Source organism: Artemia sp. Qi Xiang Cuo, chromosome 19, assembly GCF_049724085.1.
Source record: "Artemia sp. Qi Xiang Cuo chromosome 19, ASM4972408v1, whole genome shotgun sequence".
Lineage (NCBI taxonomy): Eukaryota > Metazoa > Arthropoda > Branchiopoda > Anostraca > Artemiidae > Artemia > Artemia sp. Qi Xiang Cuo.
Genome location: NC_142812.1, coordinates 47,854,295 through 47,876,902, shown reverse-complemented (window position 1 = coordinate 47,876,902; position 22,608 = coordinate 47,854,295).

The window sequence follows — 22,608 nt, the reverse complement described above, 5'->3', positions numbered from 1 at the left end:
TAAGTCGCTAAGGCTAGGAATAAATGAAGATGAAAAGGTAACGTTGGGTAGCGAAAAGATTGAACAAGTGGACAGCTTGACGTACCTTGGTAGAATTATTAGTAAGACGGTGGGAGCAGGGAAGATGATAAAAGTAGTATAGACAAGGTTCAGGGCGTTTTTTTAACAGTTGAATAAAGTTTGGAAGAATAGAAAAATAAGTCTGTGAACCATGAGAACAATATTGGAAGCTACAGTGAGAAAGCAAGGCCCATATTACCCAAGTTTCTGTTTCTTAATCTCAATATGGCGATTTGGATGGCTTAGTCAGAATTTTTGGTACTGGTGCATTATGCGGGCTTCGCTATATACTGTATCGCTATAATAGATAAATTGATGGCAGAGCGTAGTTTCTCAATATTTAAACGATTGTTTTTGGGATGTAGGAGGGAGAAAGGTACCTATGTTTGAATACGTATTTAATATATGGTATCCTTTGTTCCACTCCCCTTCTAATGTGCAAATATATAGCCCAAATTTGTTTCTAACCTATTAGATATTGATTCTATTTTAATTTATTTCATTAGCATTAACCAAACTTGACTTCTTCGCGGTGCCCGCATAATGCACCAGTACTAAATTTTTCTATGACCTAGGCATGCTGAGATAAGACCTAGCATATGGGAGGACAGAAAAGGATTTGCCTGGTTTTCCACAGACAAAACCAGGCATGGACATACTAGAATAGTAAAACTTTGGTAACGAAAAAAGCAAACGGACTTCAAAAAGCTTATCCATGAAACTCTGTATCTTCTTCTATTTATTCCGTACCTAAAATGAAAAATATCACTATTTTGAGATATTACATAAAACGGAATATATTAAACGGATATATTAATATGGAAGAAAAAGGGAAAATGTATCCACAGAACTTCAAAAACATTTTCTTTCATTTCCTAAATGGCGTAGAAACACTTAATAACATCAGAATATACAAAATGCTAAACATGTTTTAAATGTTTTTACTTATTATCTTTCATAAATAAAAGATTATTGAAACTTTAAGGGATAAATATCATTAATTTCTTTGAAATACTTGTTTTGTGGAAAATTTTTTGTTGTCAAACTCAAAACAAGCCGAAAATAAGATGAGTCGGACACGCGGATACACGTAGTTTGACTTTTAGAAAAAACTGCTTATGTTGTTTAACATTACCAAGAAGTGGTTGTACCAGATTAATTCAGCAGCAATCAACCTATATAATTGGTTGCACTCAGCTCAGAAACAGGTAAATGTCTCACCTAGGGCTATATAATATCATTATGGGGACCAGGGGCGCCGACGGAAAATTTTCCAAGGGAGGGGACAGACATCAAAATTGCAGTGGTGGTTGGGTGACAGGAAATATATTTCGGGTGTTCTTTTAGTAGTAATAAGTTTATTTTTAAATACTTATAGGAAAAAACTCTCAAATGAAAAGAGCAATTAAATTAAATGCAAAATGAAACAAAATACAGTGAACTTTAAACGGCAAGAATTTCTGGTAAAGGGATCAATTTATCTATTAAATAATGTGTTTAATTATTAGGCATTTAATCCTAAAATAAAATCAAACTCAAACCAAAATTACAGAAATATTTATTGCTTCCGTAGATAATAACAAATGTAGACTTGTCTTTATTCCAATTCCTACACCTCAGAATAATTTACAGGAGCAGAGATACTAAAAAATCATCCTGCCTGCATAAATAATACGTTTTGATTTTACAACGTCCATGTAAAATGTACCTCCTTCATAACAGGATAATTTTCCTCTCAAACTTAAATCCCTTATATATTCGTTTTTTTTTGGGCATTAAAAAAACAGAATAGCGAAAGAAAAACAAAAAATAAACTTGCTATCCAGCTGTCAAATTGACTCTTTTTGTTTTTATTGTCTTATTCAACTAAATAAAATGAACAGGTTCAAAAAAAATTCGTCACAAGAGAATCTTATCAAATAGTTTTTGATAACAAATTGGAAGTAAAAATTGACTTGGGCCAATGTTCACCAAGACTAAAAATGGAATCCTCGTGACAATTGCTACACCGGCAGTATTCCCTTCTTATGCTGATTCTAAATATATAAAATTCTTTCAGTTTACCTTTACCCACCCAAAACCAAAAATCTGAGAAATTTTTGTCGGATTTTTGAAAAAAGGGGAAACATCCCCAAAAAAGCAAGCGATCTTATTAAAAATCCATTTATTAGATATATCATATTAAAGAACCCTACCGTAGATGTTTCAAGCATGTCAAGCATACTGTAGATGCATGTTTATTTGTTATGTTTTTTTCCCCAGGGATGATTGTATCAAACCGAAGGTCCAAGAAAATTGGGAGAGAGATCATTCAAACATAAATTAAAAGCTCTTTTTTAAATGACCATACAGATTGGACCAGGGGAAAGTCTTGTTTTTTGCCATTTTAGGGCACAAAACTACGACTTTGCCCAGAAGAGGACGAATTTGCAATCAATTTAAAATTCTGAAAAGCTAATTGATTTAAAAATATCACTAACTATATTTTAGGCTTCTCAGGGGGTTGAGTTATTGTTTAGGTGGGGGAAGGGTAGATTCCTAAGAAAGTACATTCTAATGGACAAACTGTTTACTCTTCGTATATATATATATATATATATATATATATATATATATATATATATATATATATATATATATATATATATATATATATATATATATATATATATATATATATATATATATATATATATATATATTTATTTATTTATATATATATATATATATATATATATATATATATATATATATATATATATATATATATATATATATATATATATATATATATATATATATATATATATATATATATATATATATATATATATATATATATATATATATATATATATATATATATATATATATATATATATATATATATATATCAAACAGTTCGTGGTAACGAACTGTAAGTAAGGAGCGATCCGGCTCAATGGTAACCGAAACTCTAAAAAACGGTATTTTGATACAAAAATATACATCAAAAGAATCATATTTTAATGCTGATTCCAAATATAAAGTTTCATCAAGTTTAATCCTACCCATCAAAAGTTAAGCCCCTGAGAAAATTTGGCTGATTTTCGAAAAAAGGAGGAACGACCCCCTAAAAGTTATAGAACCTTAATGAAAATCACACCATCATATTCAGCGTATCAGAGAACCCTACTGTACATGTTTCAAGCTCCCATCTACAAAAATGTGGAATTTTGCATTTTTTGCCAGAAGAAAGATCACGGGTGCGTGTTTGTTTGTTTGTTTTTTTTTTTTTTTTTTTTTTTTTCCAGGGTGATCGTATCAATCCAGTTGTCCTAGAATTTCGTGGGAGGGCTCATTGGATTGAAAATTAAAAGTTCTAGTGCCCTTTTTAAGTGACCAAAAAAATGGAGGGCAACTAGGCCCCCTCCCACCCTCATTTTTTTCCCAAAGTCACCTGATCAAAATTTTGAGATAGCCATTTTGTTCAGCACGTTCGAAAATATAATAAGAATGTCTTTTAGGATGACTTAATCCCCCGAAGTTCCCGGGGGGAGGGCTGAAAGTTATGAACTTTACCCAATGCTAACATATAGTATTGGTTATTTGGAAGTATACAGACGTTTTCAGGGGAGATTTTTCCTGGTAGTGGGGGGGTGGGTCGGGGGTTATGTGGGAGAATCTTTCCATGAAGGAAGTTTTCATGGGGGAAGGGACATTGCTATGAAGTGGACGCCGGACTTCCCAGCATTATTTTAAAAAAAGATCAGAAATTTAATATAAAAAAACAAGTATTTCAACTGCAATAGCAGCAACATCGAAACTTTAAACGAACAGAAAATATTACATTTATGATTGGGTTCACCCCGTAGTCAATACCTCGCTCTTTAAGCCAAAGATTTTTTAGTACTTTCATAAGAGCTATTTATTCTAATTAATGGCCTTTGTGATTAAGAGGTCATTTTTAAAGAATTAGTACAAAATTTTAACTTTAGCGTAAAGAGCAAGGTATTGACTAGGGGGCAAACCCCCTACTATACGTATTAAAAATATATGAATATACAAGTTCGTTACGTAAGTTAATTCGTAAGTTACGCATATTTATTACTAATAAAAACGTTCGTAAATAAAATTAATCAAGTTTCGAGAAAATCATTTAACTAAATAAAAGTAAATTAATATGAAAATTTTGTTTTAATTAATCATGTACGGTGAGCCAAGATCAAAACCTGCATTTATTCAAAAACGTTCAAAAATTAAATAAAAAAAACAAGTTTTTTAAACTGAAAGCAAGGAGCGACATTAAAACTTAAAACGAACAGAAATTATTCCGTATATCAAAGGGAAGGTCCCCTCCTCACCGCCTCGCTCTTTACGCTAAAGTTTGACTCTGTCTCACAACTTTATTTTTTAAAACAATAGAAAACTTTAGCGTAAAGAGCGAGGCGTTGAGGAGGGGACAGTCCCTTTCATATACGGAATAATTTCTGTTCGTTTTAAGTTTTAATGTCGCTCCTTACTTTCAGTTTAAAAAACTTGTTTTTTTATTTAATATATGAAAAAGGCGACAGCTTGTCCTTTATCTTGACCGTGCCGAGTAAAAATCAGGGCAATAATACCATTTACAGGTGAAAGAATTTTGAAGGCATTTTCAGAAAGTTTGCTTCAGGGAAGAGCAAGCAACCGCGGAAAATAAATACAGAGCTTAAAAAATAAGTAGATATAAGTCTTAGCACTCATTTGGTGATGAATGACATTTTTTTATGAAAAGATTGGTTTTACGTAATAATTTTGGAAAATGTGTCCACTTTATGTCCCAAATGTCTAAAATGTGTCCATTTTTTGCCCTATTATGTCATTATGTCCAGGCACATAGAAGTATGTCCTTTGGACTTAAAATATGTCCAATTGGCAACCTTGTGAACGACCCAGTTGCACTATTAATCTCACTATTATATATGTTAATCTACATATAAATGTAGCAGTTTTAAAATTTTGACTAATTGCTAATTGTAATTTTGTTCCTATATATTTTGTAAAAGAAAAAAAGGCCTTTTTGGGAGGAATTTTGGGCCCCCAAAAAAATTAGGGTGGGCAATGCCCAAATCCCCTGCCCCCCCCCCAATGGCGCCCCTGGATGTGTTATAACAGGTAGTTGATGCAAGTGTTTCTCTGGAATACTTCTACAGCCAAAGTCAATAGGTTTTAGAATGCTCTCAAGAGAGTTTGGGTTTTTATGTCCAAAATCTGAAGGAATGCGACTATTTCTTATTACACGGATTGCATAGAGTCAATAGGTCTCATGAAGAGGTGAAGACGTTTGAGCATAGTCTGTAAAGTATTCCCTGTTTTTTTGGGGGGTTGGGGGGTTGGGGGGGTGGGGGGGGGGGGTAAAGAGACTTTCTCTTTTATGCCTGCGGCCCGACAAGTTCTTTCTGCCACTAAATAATAAAGGTAAAAGTGATTGTAGTAATAAAAATGAAAATAATATTGATAGTAATATAAGTCGCTGAAGTTGCTAAGTTCCTCCATTCCCTTTTATTTTTCTTCATTTGGGGTCAATTAAAATCCAAGTTTTTAAACGTCCTAAGATCATAGTGATAGCCCATATTGGAGTGATAAATTTAGGGATGATTTACATTTTACTACCCACCTATCCACGTATGAAAGGGGAACTAGGATTGTTTTCATTGAAAGTGGATAGAATTAATCAATGAACTGAATAACTAAATTATTCATTTTCAGGTTAGAAATTATTCTATAATCAAATCGTTGATTTTATTTAACACTTTACATGGAATTTTAACACCGTGCAGAGTCCAATTTATGAACGATTGGCGAAAATCCAGGAAAGGGCAAGGATTTTCCTCGTTTTTTTTTGTAAGTAAGACACAAAAAATATAGGGCATTGGGTATTTTTGTGTTTGGGTATATAACTTTGGCTCATGACGCTTGGTTTTTCTGGCTCATTAATAAAATATAGTAAATAAAAACGAAGAAGAACATAATTCTAACCTGGCTTTTTTGGTTTTTCATAGAATATAATTCTAACCTGACTTTTTGGTTTTTCATAGAACATAATTCTAGCCTGACTTTTTTGGTTTTTCATAGAACATAATTATAACCTGTCTTTTCTTCCTGAAATTCTTTAAAATATGAATCTATTTCCTGTTCTGTGGAGCCAGGGATCCATTTTTCGAGCCCCGTTTAACCCTTTGTTATTTTTTGTGCATTCTCCCTTCCCTTGGCTCAAAGATTTAACTGTTTAAATTCCAATAGTTTCGAAATAAGAAATTAATTGACAGCATTCCTTTCTGTTTGTTAGTATTTCTATATAATTGTTAGCTTTGTTACCGAATTATAATTTATACTTTATACTTTATTAATTATTATTGTCTTATTTTTTGATAACAATGCTTATACTCTTTGTTTTATCCTTTAACTATTTTAATAAAAAAAAAAAAAAAAAAAAAAAAAAAGATTAACCCCGTGCGAATGCTGTGTTGTTTAGTAGGATGTACGAAAAGTGCAGTTCAATCCCACTTTCTAGTTTTATAATGTGAGAAAGGTTGAGATATCTTGAGCACGTTCTGCGGATGAAGGATGACAGATTGCCGAAGATTGTCCTTTTCGGCCAACCGTCTAGAGCTAAATGGAAAGCAGGTTACCCGCGGTTGGATTGGGAGTATGTCATAAAGAAAGATTTAAGGGAAGTAATGGAGCTTCCTGGGAGGGTGTAAAGAGAGAGGCTTTGAATAAATTGGGATGGAAGAGGAATGTGCGTTGCTGTGTTGGCCTCAGTTGGCTTGGTGCTGCTGTAAGTTTTTAGTAGTAGTAGTTGTAGTAAGAAAAATTGGCACTAATGATTCCTTGTGGATTAGCTTTCGTTAGGCCTCTCATTTCTTAATTAGTGATTGTATAAATATACCAAAGAATTTTACAGTGTAAGGTAATAAATAGGCACAAAAATAATTTATCATTAAAGATAGTTCAATTTTGTATGTTAGGCATGTTGGATCTATGTTGTGACAACATACTAAAAAAGCATCGGTTGTTTTTTTGTTGTTGTTTTTTTCCCTCTCTCTATGCCGCCAGTTTTAGTTTATTGGGAGATGTGGGGAGGTTAATGGAGGAAAGGAGTAAGGTTCGAACCTCTGTGGTTTTTACGGAAAGTGGCATCTTCAGGTCTGGTTGATGAGCATGACATACTTTTTCATTTTAAAAACAATTTGGAGTCACAAAGTGGACCTGTGACTGTCGGTATAAACACATACTCGCTTGGTGTATGTCTGAAATATTTGTTAAATATCCTTATTTCGGACGTTTACGTTGAATATGGACATTCACTAGATTTCGGTCTTTCACCGTAACACATATATATTTTTTTTTTTTTTTTTTTTTTTTTTTTTTTTTTTTGTCAGGTTGCTTTCCCTGAAGATCTTCTTGGAGGAGCCTTTGTCATGTCAGTTAATGCTCATGACCTTGATTCTGGTAATTACGGCAAAGATGGCGTGCGATATACGAAATTAGATGGCAGTATGAGCGATATGATGTCAAAGGACACCTTACCATTTGGTAAGTCGTTATCGTCTAAATCCCGGGCTGAAACTGGTGCGATTGGCTCACCAATGGTGTGCAGCTCGGAAATAAGGACACACAACTGGGGCAGTACAAGCACCGGTTTTTCATCATTTACCTCCAATATTGATACTGTGAACTGATGAAACGCATGACGACCATTGACATTACCTGAGTAGCGTTGATTATCAACAGCTTCAATAATCAGAGAATAAAAATCTTTTTCTTCTCTGTTGAGATGAGAAGCAGCAAACAACTCCAGATTGAGGATCAACACTGAACTTCCCATCTGAAGAAAACCTATCTAGCAGAAAAGTCACTTGGCCATAATCACCTGCATCCATGTCAGTTGCATTGAACGTTGCAATTATTGTCCCAAGACTAGCATTCTCCAAAACAGATAATTTACTTGGAGGCTCTATAAACTCTGGATTTCTATCATTTTCATCATATACTTGAACAAACACAGGGACAGTGCTGTTACGTCTCGGTACACCCGAATCTATTGCAGTTATTGTGAAATTGAGCCAAGAAGTTTCTTCCCGATCAATAGAGCCACTGACGGTAATATCACCAGTATTACTATCAACTTTAAGGTGATCAACTACATTTTCAGAAATGTTATAGACTATTGTACGATTTTTGTCAATGTCCCGAGCTGCATCGGTGGCAACCAAAGTCCCTGTTATGCTTTTTTCAGGGACAAATGTAATATATTCACTTCTTAAGAACTGGGGGCCATTGTCATTAACATATTCAACAACTATTGTCATTATATGATTACTAATTTGTCTCCCTCATTTTGCTGCCAGATCTTCAACAACAAAACCTAGACGTACAACTTCGAATATTTTACGGTCTAGCATTTTTGATAATTTTAAGACGCTTATTTTATTATTTAATTCATACAATTTTTGCACACTAATACCTGGAATTTGGACTGTCAAACCATCTTCATTTCTGATTTCACTGGCAACAGTGTCAGCAGTGCATTTACATCCAGGTCGGAAGCTTTTATTCTATAAATCTCAGAACCAACAGGAGTATTTTCTAAAATCCGAATTGCTTCAGGGTAAATAATAACAGGTTTTTTATTATTACCATCTTCAATTGACACCACAATGCTCCCTGAGGAACTCCGGGTCTCTTGAACAACACTACCATCTATAGCTGTAATTTTCAAGTCATATAATTTGTGATGCTCCATTTGATCTGGATCCAGGTTAGCACCTTGTGCAACAAATATAACGCCAGTTGAAGGGTTGATAGTAAACTTTTCTACAAAGTTTTGAAGACGGTGAATGACGACGTTGTTTGGTTCACACCCATCCTGATCATTGGCTTTTACCTGAAAAACAAAATTCAATTTGCTAAAAAATTAATATGCAGAAAAATGAAGATAAACAGACTAACTTTTATTCGTTCTAATTCACTTTTTACATTTGCTTAGACCTTAAGTGTCAATCCTTTGATACACTAGTGGGTTCCAAAGAATATTTACCTTTTTCCTTAAGTTAAATTTACTTATGTGATAACTATGGTGAAAAAGGGCGCAATGCCTACAGTTAGAATGTTATTTTTACACTACATTTTAAAGATAATTTTGGAACCTCAAGTAGTACTGAATATAAAAAATGATGGAAAATGTTCTGCCCCACAGTTTGGAGGGGGCATTAAATTAATTTTTTCCCTTGTTTTGGAGGGAGGGGGTAGGGAAATAATTGCAACCCCTCAAAACTTGTCGTTCCTCAAAATACACGAACTTCGACTTTGGTTCGATAAGACACGGATTTTTTTCTTAAAACTAGTAGGACTATCTTTTTCATTACATACCTCTTATCAAGGCTTTGCACTTAGATTTTACTTACTACTGACCATAACTGACTGCAGCATTTCAAAAGACGTTATTTTACACAACTTGAGTATTAGATAGTTTAGAAAACCTAATTTTTAAAATTAATAAAGCAACTTCAAGTGTAAGCTATTTCAAAAGCTTCTCCACTCTTAACTGTCTAAATTCATCAGGTTTTCCTCAAGAATAAAATTGATTGCCAACAACTGTCGAAAAAACTTGCGGCCATTGAATGCTAAGACATTTTATGGTACAGTTTCATTAGGCCTGTAATAGGATGATCTGAGACATATTCGTCATCCTCAAATTTATGAGAAACCAAAAAAAAAAGATTAAGATACGTTTTTCATGACATGATTAGCATACTAAAATCAGTCAGCAATAAATTTACATTTGGATTTTCTCTTATGTTTGTTTTATGTCAAACTGGCTTCTAAAAGGGTTATACATCTCTACATGCCAAAAGATATTAGCTTTTTGAGTTAGCCAAAAGCCACTTTCCTAAACTTTTACAAAAATAAGAGAATGTGAAACTTACCTGAATTATTGAGCTTTTTTCTGGTATATCTTTGGCTATTGAAACTGCGTAACCATCTTTTACAAATACAGGCGAATTATCATTTAAATCTTCTACATAAATCTCAACATCAGCAACGTTGCTTAACTGAGGCTCACCAAGATCATTCGCTTGAACTTGTAGATCTATACGTCTGTAGCAGCTATCATTTTGACCAATACTAATTTTTTCAAAATCTAATGGTTCTCTAAGTGTTAGTTCACCAGAAATTTCATCAATACTAGAATTTTGGCTATATTGGCCGGGCAAACTGTAGAATCGTATTGCAGAATTGGGTGTGCCTAAAATTAAATATTATTTAGTTTTGTTTCTTATGCAAATTAAGCTGGGTTCGATTAGGAGTTAATTTTAACTTTAACTCCGAAACCGGCGCCCGGTTTTCACACCGTACGGCAAAAAACTGTTTCATATGGGCAAATATTAGGGTCGACTATGTTTCATCAGGATTGAAAGTCTTTTTTCAACTCAAAATTTTGCGTAAAAAAAAAATTTAGTTTAAGAAGGGGTAAAAATCAACTTGAGGTATTTATTCAATATGCATTCAGAGGTGTGACTTTAAAAAAAAATTCTAGGAAAATTTCAGAGAATTTAGAAGGCAGTTAGAAACAGCACCAGGAGAACAATAGCACAAAATATAAGAGCGTTATAAAAAATATAAAAAATATAAAAAAAAACATACTTCTCACTGTTTTCTTTTCCTTGTAGATCATTACCTTCATAAGGTGAATAAATTACATATGGTGTTGTAATTATAAAAAAAAAATTAGGGACTATGACCAAAAGCCACACATAAATTAAATGAATTATTTGTGAATTATCAATGCATTTAAGGCAATGCAGATGATTTTTATCAAGCATTAGAATGTGTAAGAACATGAACACTTTCCATGAACACAAATAATCCTCTGCCCTTCATAATGTACTTTAACACCCTACGGTGGTAGGCAATCATTAAGGACCCCATACACGAATAGACAAATCTGATTTGTGTTCTTCATTTTGGTAATAGCTCTGTGTATATATGATAGTTTTTCTGTTTCCTTTTAAGAGAATTTCTCTAATATTGTGTAAGCATAGCATTATAAGACACTAAAAAAAGAGCTAAAAAAAACAAAAAAAAGTGCTACCATGTTCATCACTGTCAGTAGCTTTCAAGAAAGCAGAAAAGTCAAAACTGTCACTATTCTCCTTCACTCTGAATTGATACAGCTTCTGAGAGAATTCTGGGGCATTATCGTTGTACTCTAACAGGAAAATGTGAATAGTTGTATAGCCTCTCAAAACAGACATATCGTCATCAAACAAATCAATCCCTGAATCAAAATCAAGGACTTATCTAATACTTTTCTGTAAATGAATGATTCTGGCACAAAAGAAAAGTAGGAGATGTTCATCAAATCGTCATAGTTATGAAAACTACTTGAGAATAAAAAGTAAAACCAAACAAATCATCAAATTATGTTAGCCACTATCATTGTACAATCCTGGTTTCAATAAGGTGCAATCTACGTACCTTTCTTTTGTCAATGAAGTCTTTGTTCCAAACCAGCTATTTGCATAATTCAGTGGCCTTGCCCTTTGGGCTGCAAGTATCATGTTATTACTACATGATCGATCCCAGCCAAGTGTATAGCACGCTAGGCTTGAAATCCTTCGTTCGTGAGGACAGGAGTTCGAGTCCTGGTGTCGCCGGTTATTTGGTTTGGAACCGGGGTCAATGGTGGCGTGACTGTAAGCTTATCCAGAGCCAACCCTGCTCTAAAACAGGTACCTGGAGAAATTTAGGGAAGGTAAACAGGAAGGGTGTGCAAAAGAACGGGATGGTTACCCCCCCCCCCTTTGCAGTTAGATCTCAGGGTGGAAGACAAGGTTTGAAAATTAATGTTAAGAAGACTAAGTCACTAAGGCTGGGAATAATTGAAGGTGAAGAGGTAATGCTGAGTAACGGGAAAATCAATGAAGTGGACAGATTCACTTACCAAGGTAGCATTATCAGTAAAAACGGTGGGTACAGTGAAGACGTTAAAAGTAGATTAGCCAAGGTCAAGGATGTAATTTCACAGTTGAGAATAATTTTGGAAGAATATGAAAATGACTATGCGATGATAGGAAGATAGGTGATGACAGTGGTCAAGAATGGTTTTGAAGCTTGATGCTCCGAAAGACGGTGCAGGATTTGCTAGATGTTTTCCAGAGAAATTTTCTACTGATTGTTTTAGGTACCCATCTGACTAGCCGTAATTCAGACTGCAAACTGTACGAAAATTTTAATTAAATCCTGGTTTCTATTGTTATAATCAGAGAAAGGTTGAGATGGCTAGGACACAATCTGTGGATGAAGGATGACAGAATGCCAACGATCGTCCTCGTTAGCCAATCATCCGTAGCCAAACGAAAAGCAGGTCGTTCCTGAATGGAGTGGGAAGATATTGCAAGGAAATATTTAAGGGAAATGGAACAGATTGTGAGGGTGTAAATTGGGGGCTTTGAATAGGTTTGGATGGAGGAGGAGCGTGCATAGCTCTGTTGCCCTCAGGCCGCTTGATACTGGAGCGAGTGGTTAGTAGTAGCAATAGTCTTATAAGCTAACTTCGCTTTCCATTTGTTATTCAGAACTGGCTCTTTCTGCTGCTAAGTCACGTTTTATCGCAAAAATCCCTTTTACCCTGCTTTTTCCCGGGTTATTAGCTGTAATTTTTCTGAGTACTAGTCTGGATCGTTTCAAGCATTAATCCCCTTTGCCTCTGATTTTCTATGGGGCTTGTCGGATAAGTGATCTTTTATAGTGAGTTTGAGCTTGACGAAATGCTGGTTTTATTTTCTGCGGCGAATAGCTGATTTTTAGGGAAAACAGTGGCACGCCATGGCCTGCTGCTGGGAAATTTTAGTGCACCGTCAACTTTTTAAGGTGGTGCGCCACTGGCTGACGCCAATTTTTCATTTTAGGAAGGAGTTTTAAATCTGGCCAAAACACCCCGAGTGAATTTTTTTTTAAATCCGAATAAACAGACGAGTTTAAGCCTTCTAGAATTCCGAGGGTTCGTACTGCATTCGAGGAAAACATATCACATGTAAATTCGAGGAAAACGCGACACACAACGGTACTCAGAATCTGTAGGATTTAGAGTTTTTTTTAAGACTTTTTAATCTCTTGCTATCTAATAAACAGCAGCGTTCGCTTTCCTCTTTGTCTGTATATTCATAATACATGGCCTTGTACTCAATGATGCCCAGTAATCTCAGCATGACAGTATCATGCCTTTCAAGCTGCTGTGTGTTACAATAGTGAAGCAGCATTTGTTCTTCATTTGCAGCAGAACATGGAAGAAGCTCAGGAATCAGTTCGTTTGGGGAAAAAGGAAGAAAAACAGCAAACAACAACTTCCTGCAAATATCTTAAAGTTTTTACATTAGACCCAGATTGGAGGCTTTAAGTAGGACAAAAGTTGAACAGTGGAAGTTGCAATTTATTTAAAAGCAAGTGGGTACCGCTTTTTATCTCCATTCCAGAACGAGATAAGACACACATCTTTCAAATAAAGACGTATGAGATAAACATAGATGAGGTGAAGTAGCGTTCCTAACACTGACCCTTGTGGTACTCCACACCTCACTGGAAATGCTGTTGAGTGCACATTATTCAACACTACTTTGAGGGACCTCCCTGTAATATAGCTATCAAACCCCTTTAAGCACTTTTCACGGACACCTAACGACTCCATCCGACTTAGCAGAGTTTGAAAATCAACTGTATCGAATGCTTTGCGAATATCTATAAAAATAGACAAAGGTGTTTCACCTCCGTCCATACCACTGTTAATTGATTCCATAAGTTGTTGCAAAGCATTCATCGTCGAGTGCCCTTTGCAAAACCCAAATTGGGTCTCACTCAGCAAACCATTAGCCTGTAGGAAACTATATAGACGTTTATGAACAAATTTTTCTAATAATTTCGGAAACAATGGAAGGATCAAAATCGGTTTCTAATTCTCAATTTCCTTTTTAGGACCACCTTCATAAAGTGGTATCGCTTTCGCAACTTATAGCTGATCAGGAAAAATGCCCTTTTCAAGTGACAGGTTTATAATAAAAAGCAGATACGGTAGAATATAATACATTATTGCCTTAAACGCTCGAAGAAATAAGCCGTCCACTCCCAATTTTGCCTCTGGACAATTTTGCCTAGAAAATTCGCTTTAGCCTACTTTCATTCGAAAAAAGACTTGTTTTTCATTTAATTTCTAATCTATTTTTGAATCATGCCGAAAGAACACGGTTGGAAATTTTTCCTGGAATTTCCATCCTCCCGATGGTTTGTTTCTCTCGCAGAAAATTCTCCCATGAAGAATTTCTCCCACGGAAAATTCCACCATGGAGAATTTCTCCTGCGGAAAATCCCTCCCTGACACGAAAAAATCCCCCAGACAATTCTAATTTCTCTGAAAATTTCCCCCGGCAATTTCCGCGGAACATTTCTAGATGTAAAATTGAATCAGCAAAGAGAAAGTAACATAAAATTCGTAGAAGAGTTGAGGAAAGTTTTCCCGTGTAAAATTTCCCGGGCAAAATCTATAGTGTATAGATAGTGTATAGTCTATAGTGTATAGGGTCATGACGATTTAACCGGATTATTTCTACATGAAATAATCCGGAAATTCCGGACGATTTATCCGGAAAAATTGAATCAGCAAAGAGAAAGTAAGAACAATTTTCTACAGTTCTGGAAAATTCTCCCATGCAAAATTCCCCCTTTTAAGCTTGTCCCCGGAAACTTCCCTGCCAATAGAAGATCCTTTACGTAGAAAATCCCCCCCCAGACAATTACCCCTTCCCCAAAAATATATGTTTACTTACTAATAAAAAATACAATACGCAGATAACAGACAAAATTCATAACTTACAGCCTAATTCATAACTTACATAATTTACAGCAGGTTGTGGGGGGTCATGTCATCTCTAGAGGCATAATTATTTGATCTTTCAGATATGGTGTGAACAAAATGGATATCCCAAAGCTTTGTTGGGATGACTTCGGGGAAAAAGGACGCGGGAGGGGGGGGGGTTACTTGCCCATCAGTATTTTTGGTCACTGTGAAGGGGCACTAGAACTTTTAATTTTCGCTTGAAAGAGCCCTCTCCCGATATTCTTGAACCTTTGCTTTGACATGATCACCCTGGCGAAAAAAAATAACAAATGAAAACGTATCCGTGATCTTTCTTCTGACAAAAATACAAAATTCTACGTTTTTGCAGACGGAAGGTTGAAACATTTACAATAGGGTTCCATGATATGCTGAATCTGATGGTGCGCTTTTCATTAATATTCATTGAATTTTTGGGAGCGTTTCTCCCCTTTCTTAAAAATCTCGCAAATTTTCTCAGGTTCGTAGCTTATGATGGATGCATTTAGATTAATATATTTTACGTATTTGAAATCAGCATACAAAGCCAATTCTTTTTATGTATGTGTTGATATCAAAATACCATTTTTTTCGGTTACTATTGGACCGAGTCGCTCCTTAATTACAGGCATGGGCGTAGGCAGCATATTGTTTAGGGGGGGGGCAGTCGATAGTGTGATGGAGGGCTTTTTATCAACTGCTTTTCCAACCATTTGCTTTTTCAGCCATATCTAATGTGAATTTGAAGGTCTAGGAGGGCAGTTGCACCCCCCCCCACCCTTGCCCCCCTCCCTACGCCCATGCTTACAGGTCGTTACCCCAACTGCTTGATAAACTCACCAGCCTTGGAACTGATCACCTTGTACACATATTCTTACCACGAGACTTCTTATCTTACCAAGATTCTTACCACGAGACTTCCACGACTTGAATGGATCAGTTTTTGACTTGGAGAAGACCGTCAGGGGAAATATACATTTTCATGATATGTATACGCGGATCAAGATATGTAACAACCGTGACGGATGTGATCTGAGCAGAGCCTATAAACCAAGAGGACATTTTATACAGCCAAGCTTTTCGGAGGTTCTCAAAAATATTTGAAGATCAACACTTACTAAACGTTTTTTAAGCTTGAGAACAGGCTATGCCAACTTATGGATACAGGTATGTGATGTGCATCAGCATGTTTGAGTCATACATCATCATTCTTCCTCTCAGCCATTTCCAAAACAATTTCTATGTTGGATCTTTTCTGCAGGACGTTCACCAGTAGATAGCAGAAAAAACCAATAACAGTCAAAAATTTTCAAATGTTGTTATCGATATTTACGTTTCGATATTCGGTATTGATATTTGCTCCAATATATCGATATTGAATGTTGCCCAACACTAGTCAATGAGCATAATTTAGGTTGCATCTCCAATGCTGAATGTTTCGTTTTTTTTTTTTTTTTTTTTTTTTTTTTTTTTTTTTTTTTTTGCAAATACAAATTCTAAAAAACCAGAATTCTATACAAACAGAATAAAGTCCTTACAAATTTCTTAATTTTGTTGTAAAATTCTTAACAATCCTGAGCAGAATTCAAAGTTTAAATTTATTATTCTAGTTTTACCTTTCATTCAAGGTAAATATCTCAAGGTGTACGTTTTACTGTCTCGGCTAAAAGTTTAACCCGATTTATCTTTTAATTACATTTTATTGATATCAGCCAAAACAGGCCAAAATGAGTTGGGTGGAGCCAAATGATGCACTAAGAATACTTTTGATGTCAAGATCATAGTATTTTCATATATAAACGCATGGCATAAAAAGGAGACCTGTTACAAGGCTTTACTAGTTGGTAGTAGCTTCAATGAGCTGTTCTGAATAGTTTACTATAAGCTGCCCCTACTAAAAAGGTCCATTGTCGGTTTTCGCATAATAACACTTAAAATTTTGTTAAGAAAGCAACTGAAGCTAGAGCTAACTTATTGAAAGTTTAGTCCTTGGATCTTCTTTTATTTACAGAGGACAGCTGCATTCAGGTATAGAGGTAAGTTTGCATTTTTTTTTTGGCTGCATACCCAATGAATATTATTCTAAATTTGACTGTGAAGACATCTATTACCCCGTCTGTGAAGGCAAGAGAACATTGTCTGCTCATCGGCAAGGATTTCATGAGTTGTCAAGTCAGTCATTGCAGCCGAGATTAAAGAAATAGTATTGTCTCCTCTTTTTTCCATAAAATAATTTACTTTTATATTAAAATAAATACTGCTAACTACTACTACTACTAAAAACTCAACGCAGCACCAACCCACTTGAGGCCAATATAGCTATACATGCTTCTCCTGCATCTCAATCTATTCAAAGCTTCCCTCTTTACAAAATGCCAGGAAGTTCCCATTTCCTTTAAATCTTTCTTTATGATATCCTCTCAACCCAACCGCGGACGATCTGCTTTCCGTTTAGCCGTAGACTGTAGGCCAAAAAGGACAATCTTCTGCAATCTGTCATCCTTCATCCACAAAACGTACCCTAGTCATCTCAAATCTTATCTCATTATAGCCCTAGAAAGTGGAATTTGAACCACACTTTTCGTACAGCCTACTTCTGTTTGAAATGCGAACAGTGAGCTGGGTGGGTACCCAAAACAATCCACAGGCAATTTCTCTGGAAAACAGATAGCGAATTTTCATTCCCTTTTCGGAGCGCCCATGCTTCAGGGCCACATTTGACCACTATCGTCACTGTAGTTTCGAAAATTCTAATCTTGGTTTGCCGAATTATCTTCCTATTATTCCAAACTTTTTTTAACTCTGAAAAAACACTCTGAGCCTTGGCTATTCTATTTTCAACATTTTCACGGTTCCCACCGTAATTAGTAATAATACTACCAAGGTAAGTGAAGATGTCCACCTGATCAATCTTTACGTTACCCAACGTTAGCTTTTAGTCTTCACTTATTCCTAGCCTTAGTGACTTCAGTCTTCTTAACATTAATTTTTAAACTTTAAAGCACTCTGAACTCGCAAAACCTATAAAAGTTTATTCATTTTGCTCACCCTTTCATCTAGGGTGCTTAAATCGTCAGTATAACCTAAGTTAAGAAGAGTTTTACCTTCCATTGGATTCCATGATCTCCCGTTGCCTTTTCTGGGCTCCTTAAGACAAAATCAATCGAAATGATCCATGTAAAGGGAGCTAGAACACAACCATGCTTAAATCTTGATTTAATACGAAACCAGCTGCTAACCTCTTTTCCTACTGTAACTGCAGCAGTGTTATTTAAGTACATAGCCAAACAGTTAGTACATAGCCAACTTAGAATACTTTTGATGTCAAGATCATAGTATTTTTATATATAAACGCATGGCATAAAAAGGAGACCTGTTACAAGGCTTTACTAGTTGGTAGTAGCTTCAATGAGCTGTTCTGAATAGTTTACTATAAGCTGCCCCTACTAAAAAGGTCCATTGTCGGTTTTCGCATAATAACACTTAAAATTTTGTTAAGAAAGCAACTGAAGCTAGAGCTAACTTATTGAAAGTTTAGTCCTTGGATCTTCTTTTATTTACAGAGGACAGCTGCATTCAGGTATAGAGGTAAGTTTGCATTTTTTTTTTGGCTGCCTACCCAATGAATATTATTCTAAATTTGACTGTGAAGACATCTATTACCCCGTCTGTGAAGGCAAGAGAACATTGTCTGCTCATCGGCAAGGATTTCATGAGTTGTCAAGTCAGTCATTGCAGCCGAGATTAAAGAAATAGTATTGTCTCCTCTTTTTTCCATAAAATAATTTACTTTTATATTAAAATAAATACTGCTAACTACTACTACTACTAAAAACTCAACGCAGCACCAACCCACTTGAGGCCAATATAGCTATACATGCTTCTCCTGCATCTCAATCTATTCAAAGCTTCCCTCTTTACAAAATGCCAGGAAGTTCCCATTTCCTTTAAATCTTTCTTTATGATATCCTCTCAACCCAACCACGGACGATCTGCTTTCCGTTTAGCCGTAGACTGTAGGCCAAAAAGGACAATCTTCTGCAATCTGTCATCCTTCATCCACAAAACGTACCCTAGTCATCTCAAATCTTATCTCATTATAGCCCTAGAAAGTGGAATTTGAACCACACTTTTCGTACAGCCTACTACTGTTTGAAATGCGAACAGTGAGCTGGGTGGGTACCCAAAACAATCCACAGGCAATTTCTCTGGAAAACAGATAGCGAATTTTCATTCTCTTTTCGGAGCGCCCATGCTTCAGGGCCACATTTGACCACTATCATCACTTTAGTTTCCAAAATTCTAATCTTGGTTTGCCGAATTATCTTCCTATTATTCCAAACTTTTTTTAACTCTGAAAAAACACTCTGAGCCTTGGCTATTCTATTTTCAACATTTTCACGGTTCCCACCGTAATTAGTAATAATACTACCAAGGTAAGTGAAGATGTCCACCTGATCAATCTTTACGTTACCCAACGTTAGCTTTTAGTCTTCACTTATTCCTAGCCTTAATGACTTAGTCTTCTTAACATTAATTTTTAAACTTTAAAGCACTCTGAACTCGCAAAACCTATAAAAGTTTATTCATTTTGCTCACCCTTTCATCTAGGGTGCTTAAATCGTCAGTATAACCTATGTTAAGGAGAGTTTTACCTTCCATTGGATTCCATGATCTCCCGTTGCCTTTTCTGGGCTCCTTAAGACAAAATCAATCGAAATGATCCATGTAAAGGGAGCTAGAACACAACCATGCTTAAATCTTGATTTAATACGAAACCAGCTGCTAACCTCTTTTCCTACTGTAACTGCAGCAGTGTTATTTAAGTACATAGCCAAACAGTTAGTACATAGCCAACTTAGAACCAAACAGTAAGAAGTCCCTGGGACCTCCAGTATGAATGGAGGTTATGTGCAATCCTGGGCCCATCTTGGTCACAACATGGTTTTCAGCCCTTGGCAATGCTCTTCTTTCAACAAGAGTCCAAATCCTGCACAGACAGTCTCAAGCCCATTACCTCCGACTCATTATATATTTATACCTACTAATATTTTACTACTACGAGGAGGCAACCCATAGTATATAAATTAGCCACGAAGAGGGTTTTCAGCCCTAAAACGCCCACCAAAATAGACCAAGCCCAGAAGTACTATAAATTAATCAGAATCCCCTACGAATGCTGTGTCGTTTACTAGGCTATAATTTCCTTGAGGGGCGCTACTCTTCAAGTGGGGATAGAGTTTCTTCCTCCTCCACCTTTCGATCTTCCTCCTCCACCTGTATTTACGGCTCCGGATGAGGGTACTCCAGTTGTTATTATAGAATTCCAAGTACAAGGTTCCCCTTGGTCCGTGCCTCCTATGGAGGTACCCTAAATATCTATAGGATGTTACCCAATCGCCACCTGTGGACACGCTGAGTTGTTGGGGTATTTCTATTCTTGGCTGCAACTAATGTCACCCATAAAATTTACTGTTGGGATTTCATCACTTGTAAGAGAGTTCATTAAACCATTCAGAAGGCCACATACTTTACACTTTTGATCTAGTACAGGTACAAGATTAATATAAATTTTTCATGTAATATATCAAAGTTCTTGATTCTTCGAAACATTAACTGAATATGAATTTTTATTTTTGCTGTTTTCTGGTTTCTATGACTTCCGCTTTAGGAAGCTGATAACTGCATCGCAAAAAATAGCTCTGTACTCTGAACTTGGACTACACATAACTTTTAGTTAAGCTTCGGACTGGAACAGGGTTCCAGCAATCCCTCTATCCTTAACAATTTCCTCAGCGAAAACGTAACATATTCGTCTTTCTGAATCCAAATCCCAATCATATTTAAATTGGACATAATGTAGATCGATACATTTCTTGAAGCCCTCTTTTTTTTATACATATATATATCTACATTCCTAACCAATAAATGGATATTAATCACTGGAAAGCACGAAGAAAGTTGGCCTACTGTTCCCTTGTCATTATGTTGGGTGGAATCTCATATCTTCCAGCAGTCACAAACTTGACTTTGCACCAGTTCTTGGTTTCAAGTACACAACCTATACCTACCACAAAGCTTTAACTGCTCTGGTATTGGTAAGCTTAGTACATTCTGTTTCAACATTTTACATTTTTGTTTGCTATCTCAGAATCTTTTATCGAAAAAAAATTGGCCATCTTTGAAATATAATTTAGTGTTGTATTCTGAACGTCTATTTGAATATTGCCAGGTTAATTTTATTTTTCATAGGTTTATGCTGCCAAGGCAAAATCAGTACCACCTATAAATGTAAAATAAAAGCTTTATTTACCTGAAAGTAAATAACATTGAAACTATTTTGTCCATTTCGCTAAAGTGCTTGCTTCACTTTCGAACTAATGTAAAAATGATATTGAAAAAAGTTTTTAAAAATATTTATGATTACTGTTTTGGCTTTATTGTTAATTTTGTGACTTTTATAATGAAGCTCATTGACAATGGTTGTTCGCGTTTCTCAGAGACTAGCTTCAGCCCTATCTCTTATGAAATTTCCACTCTTCAGGTTATTCTGCTGAAACTTTCGAAGTCTCGTCTGCATACACTTACATTTTTGAATTTATACAAAGTAAAGTACAGAGTATATTTCCTATTAGTCAGATTCGATGTTTATAATTGGATCTCCGTATTCTCTTCTCTAGAAACTGCTTTGGGGACGCACAGGAAGCATGAATGCGTAGAAAAGTGTAGAGAATGGGTTGAATGTATCAGGAAGTCTTTTTTTTATTCACAAATTTTCTTGTGTATCTATATGGATAATGACTATGCATGTGAATTCTGGTGTCAAATTGCCTTTGTATTTATGTATTAGCTGTAGGAATTAAAAAAGGAAAATTTGCAAATACCAAAGATATTTCTTTATTTACGGTTTTGTGTGTTGTTTTTTCAAATAGCAATAAAGTTGATGCTGTTACTGCATATGCCATACCTTTTACTTTGTGATTTTCACCCCACAGAATCTGATACAACTTTTTATAAATAAAAGTTTTACCGGTGCAGCCTGTAAAATATCATACAAAATTTTAAGCTGCTTTCCTTGCAGAAAGCAGACTCACTAGGATACGATACCTAGCTAATTCAAGTCGTGTTGGAATTGAACGGAGCGAATAAGGTGTATGAAGTTGTATATCCACTGTCCATCGTGGGGTTCCAGCTGAATAAAAGAATGGGTAGGTAAAGGGCTCCACACAATGATCTGTATTTCTTAAATTGACACGATTTTGCAATGTTGTTTTACAACTATTTAATTTAATGGAAAACTATGGTCAGCATTAAAAGTAAGCACAACACATGCTTCATTGCATGAAGGAAGTTTGAACCGTCTATATTTGACACTATCTGGTACAGAGTAAATAAGCTATACGTTTCGAGGCTGGTGTCCAAGAGAAGCAGCACATCGATTTACATCATCCTCCACTTCCATATAGCTCGAAAAAATGATTATATTCAGTAAAGTGCAAATTATGATCTCGTATTATGAAGATACAGAGGGTAGAAGGTGCAATACAGAAGGTACAAGGAGTATGTTAACCCTACTCCTTTGTGCGGTAGTTTTACTTGTTCGGCATTTCAGTGAGTTGTGCGTATTTGTTTCTGTCATTTGGATTTCATTAAGTTAT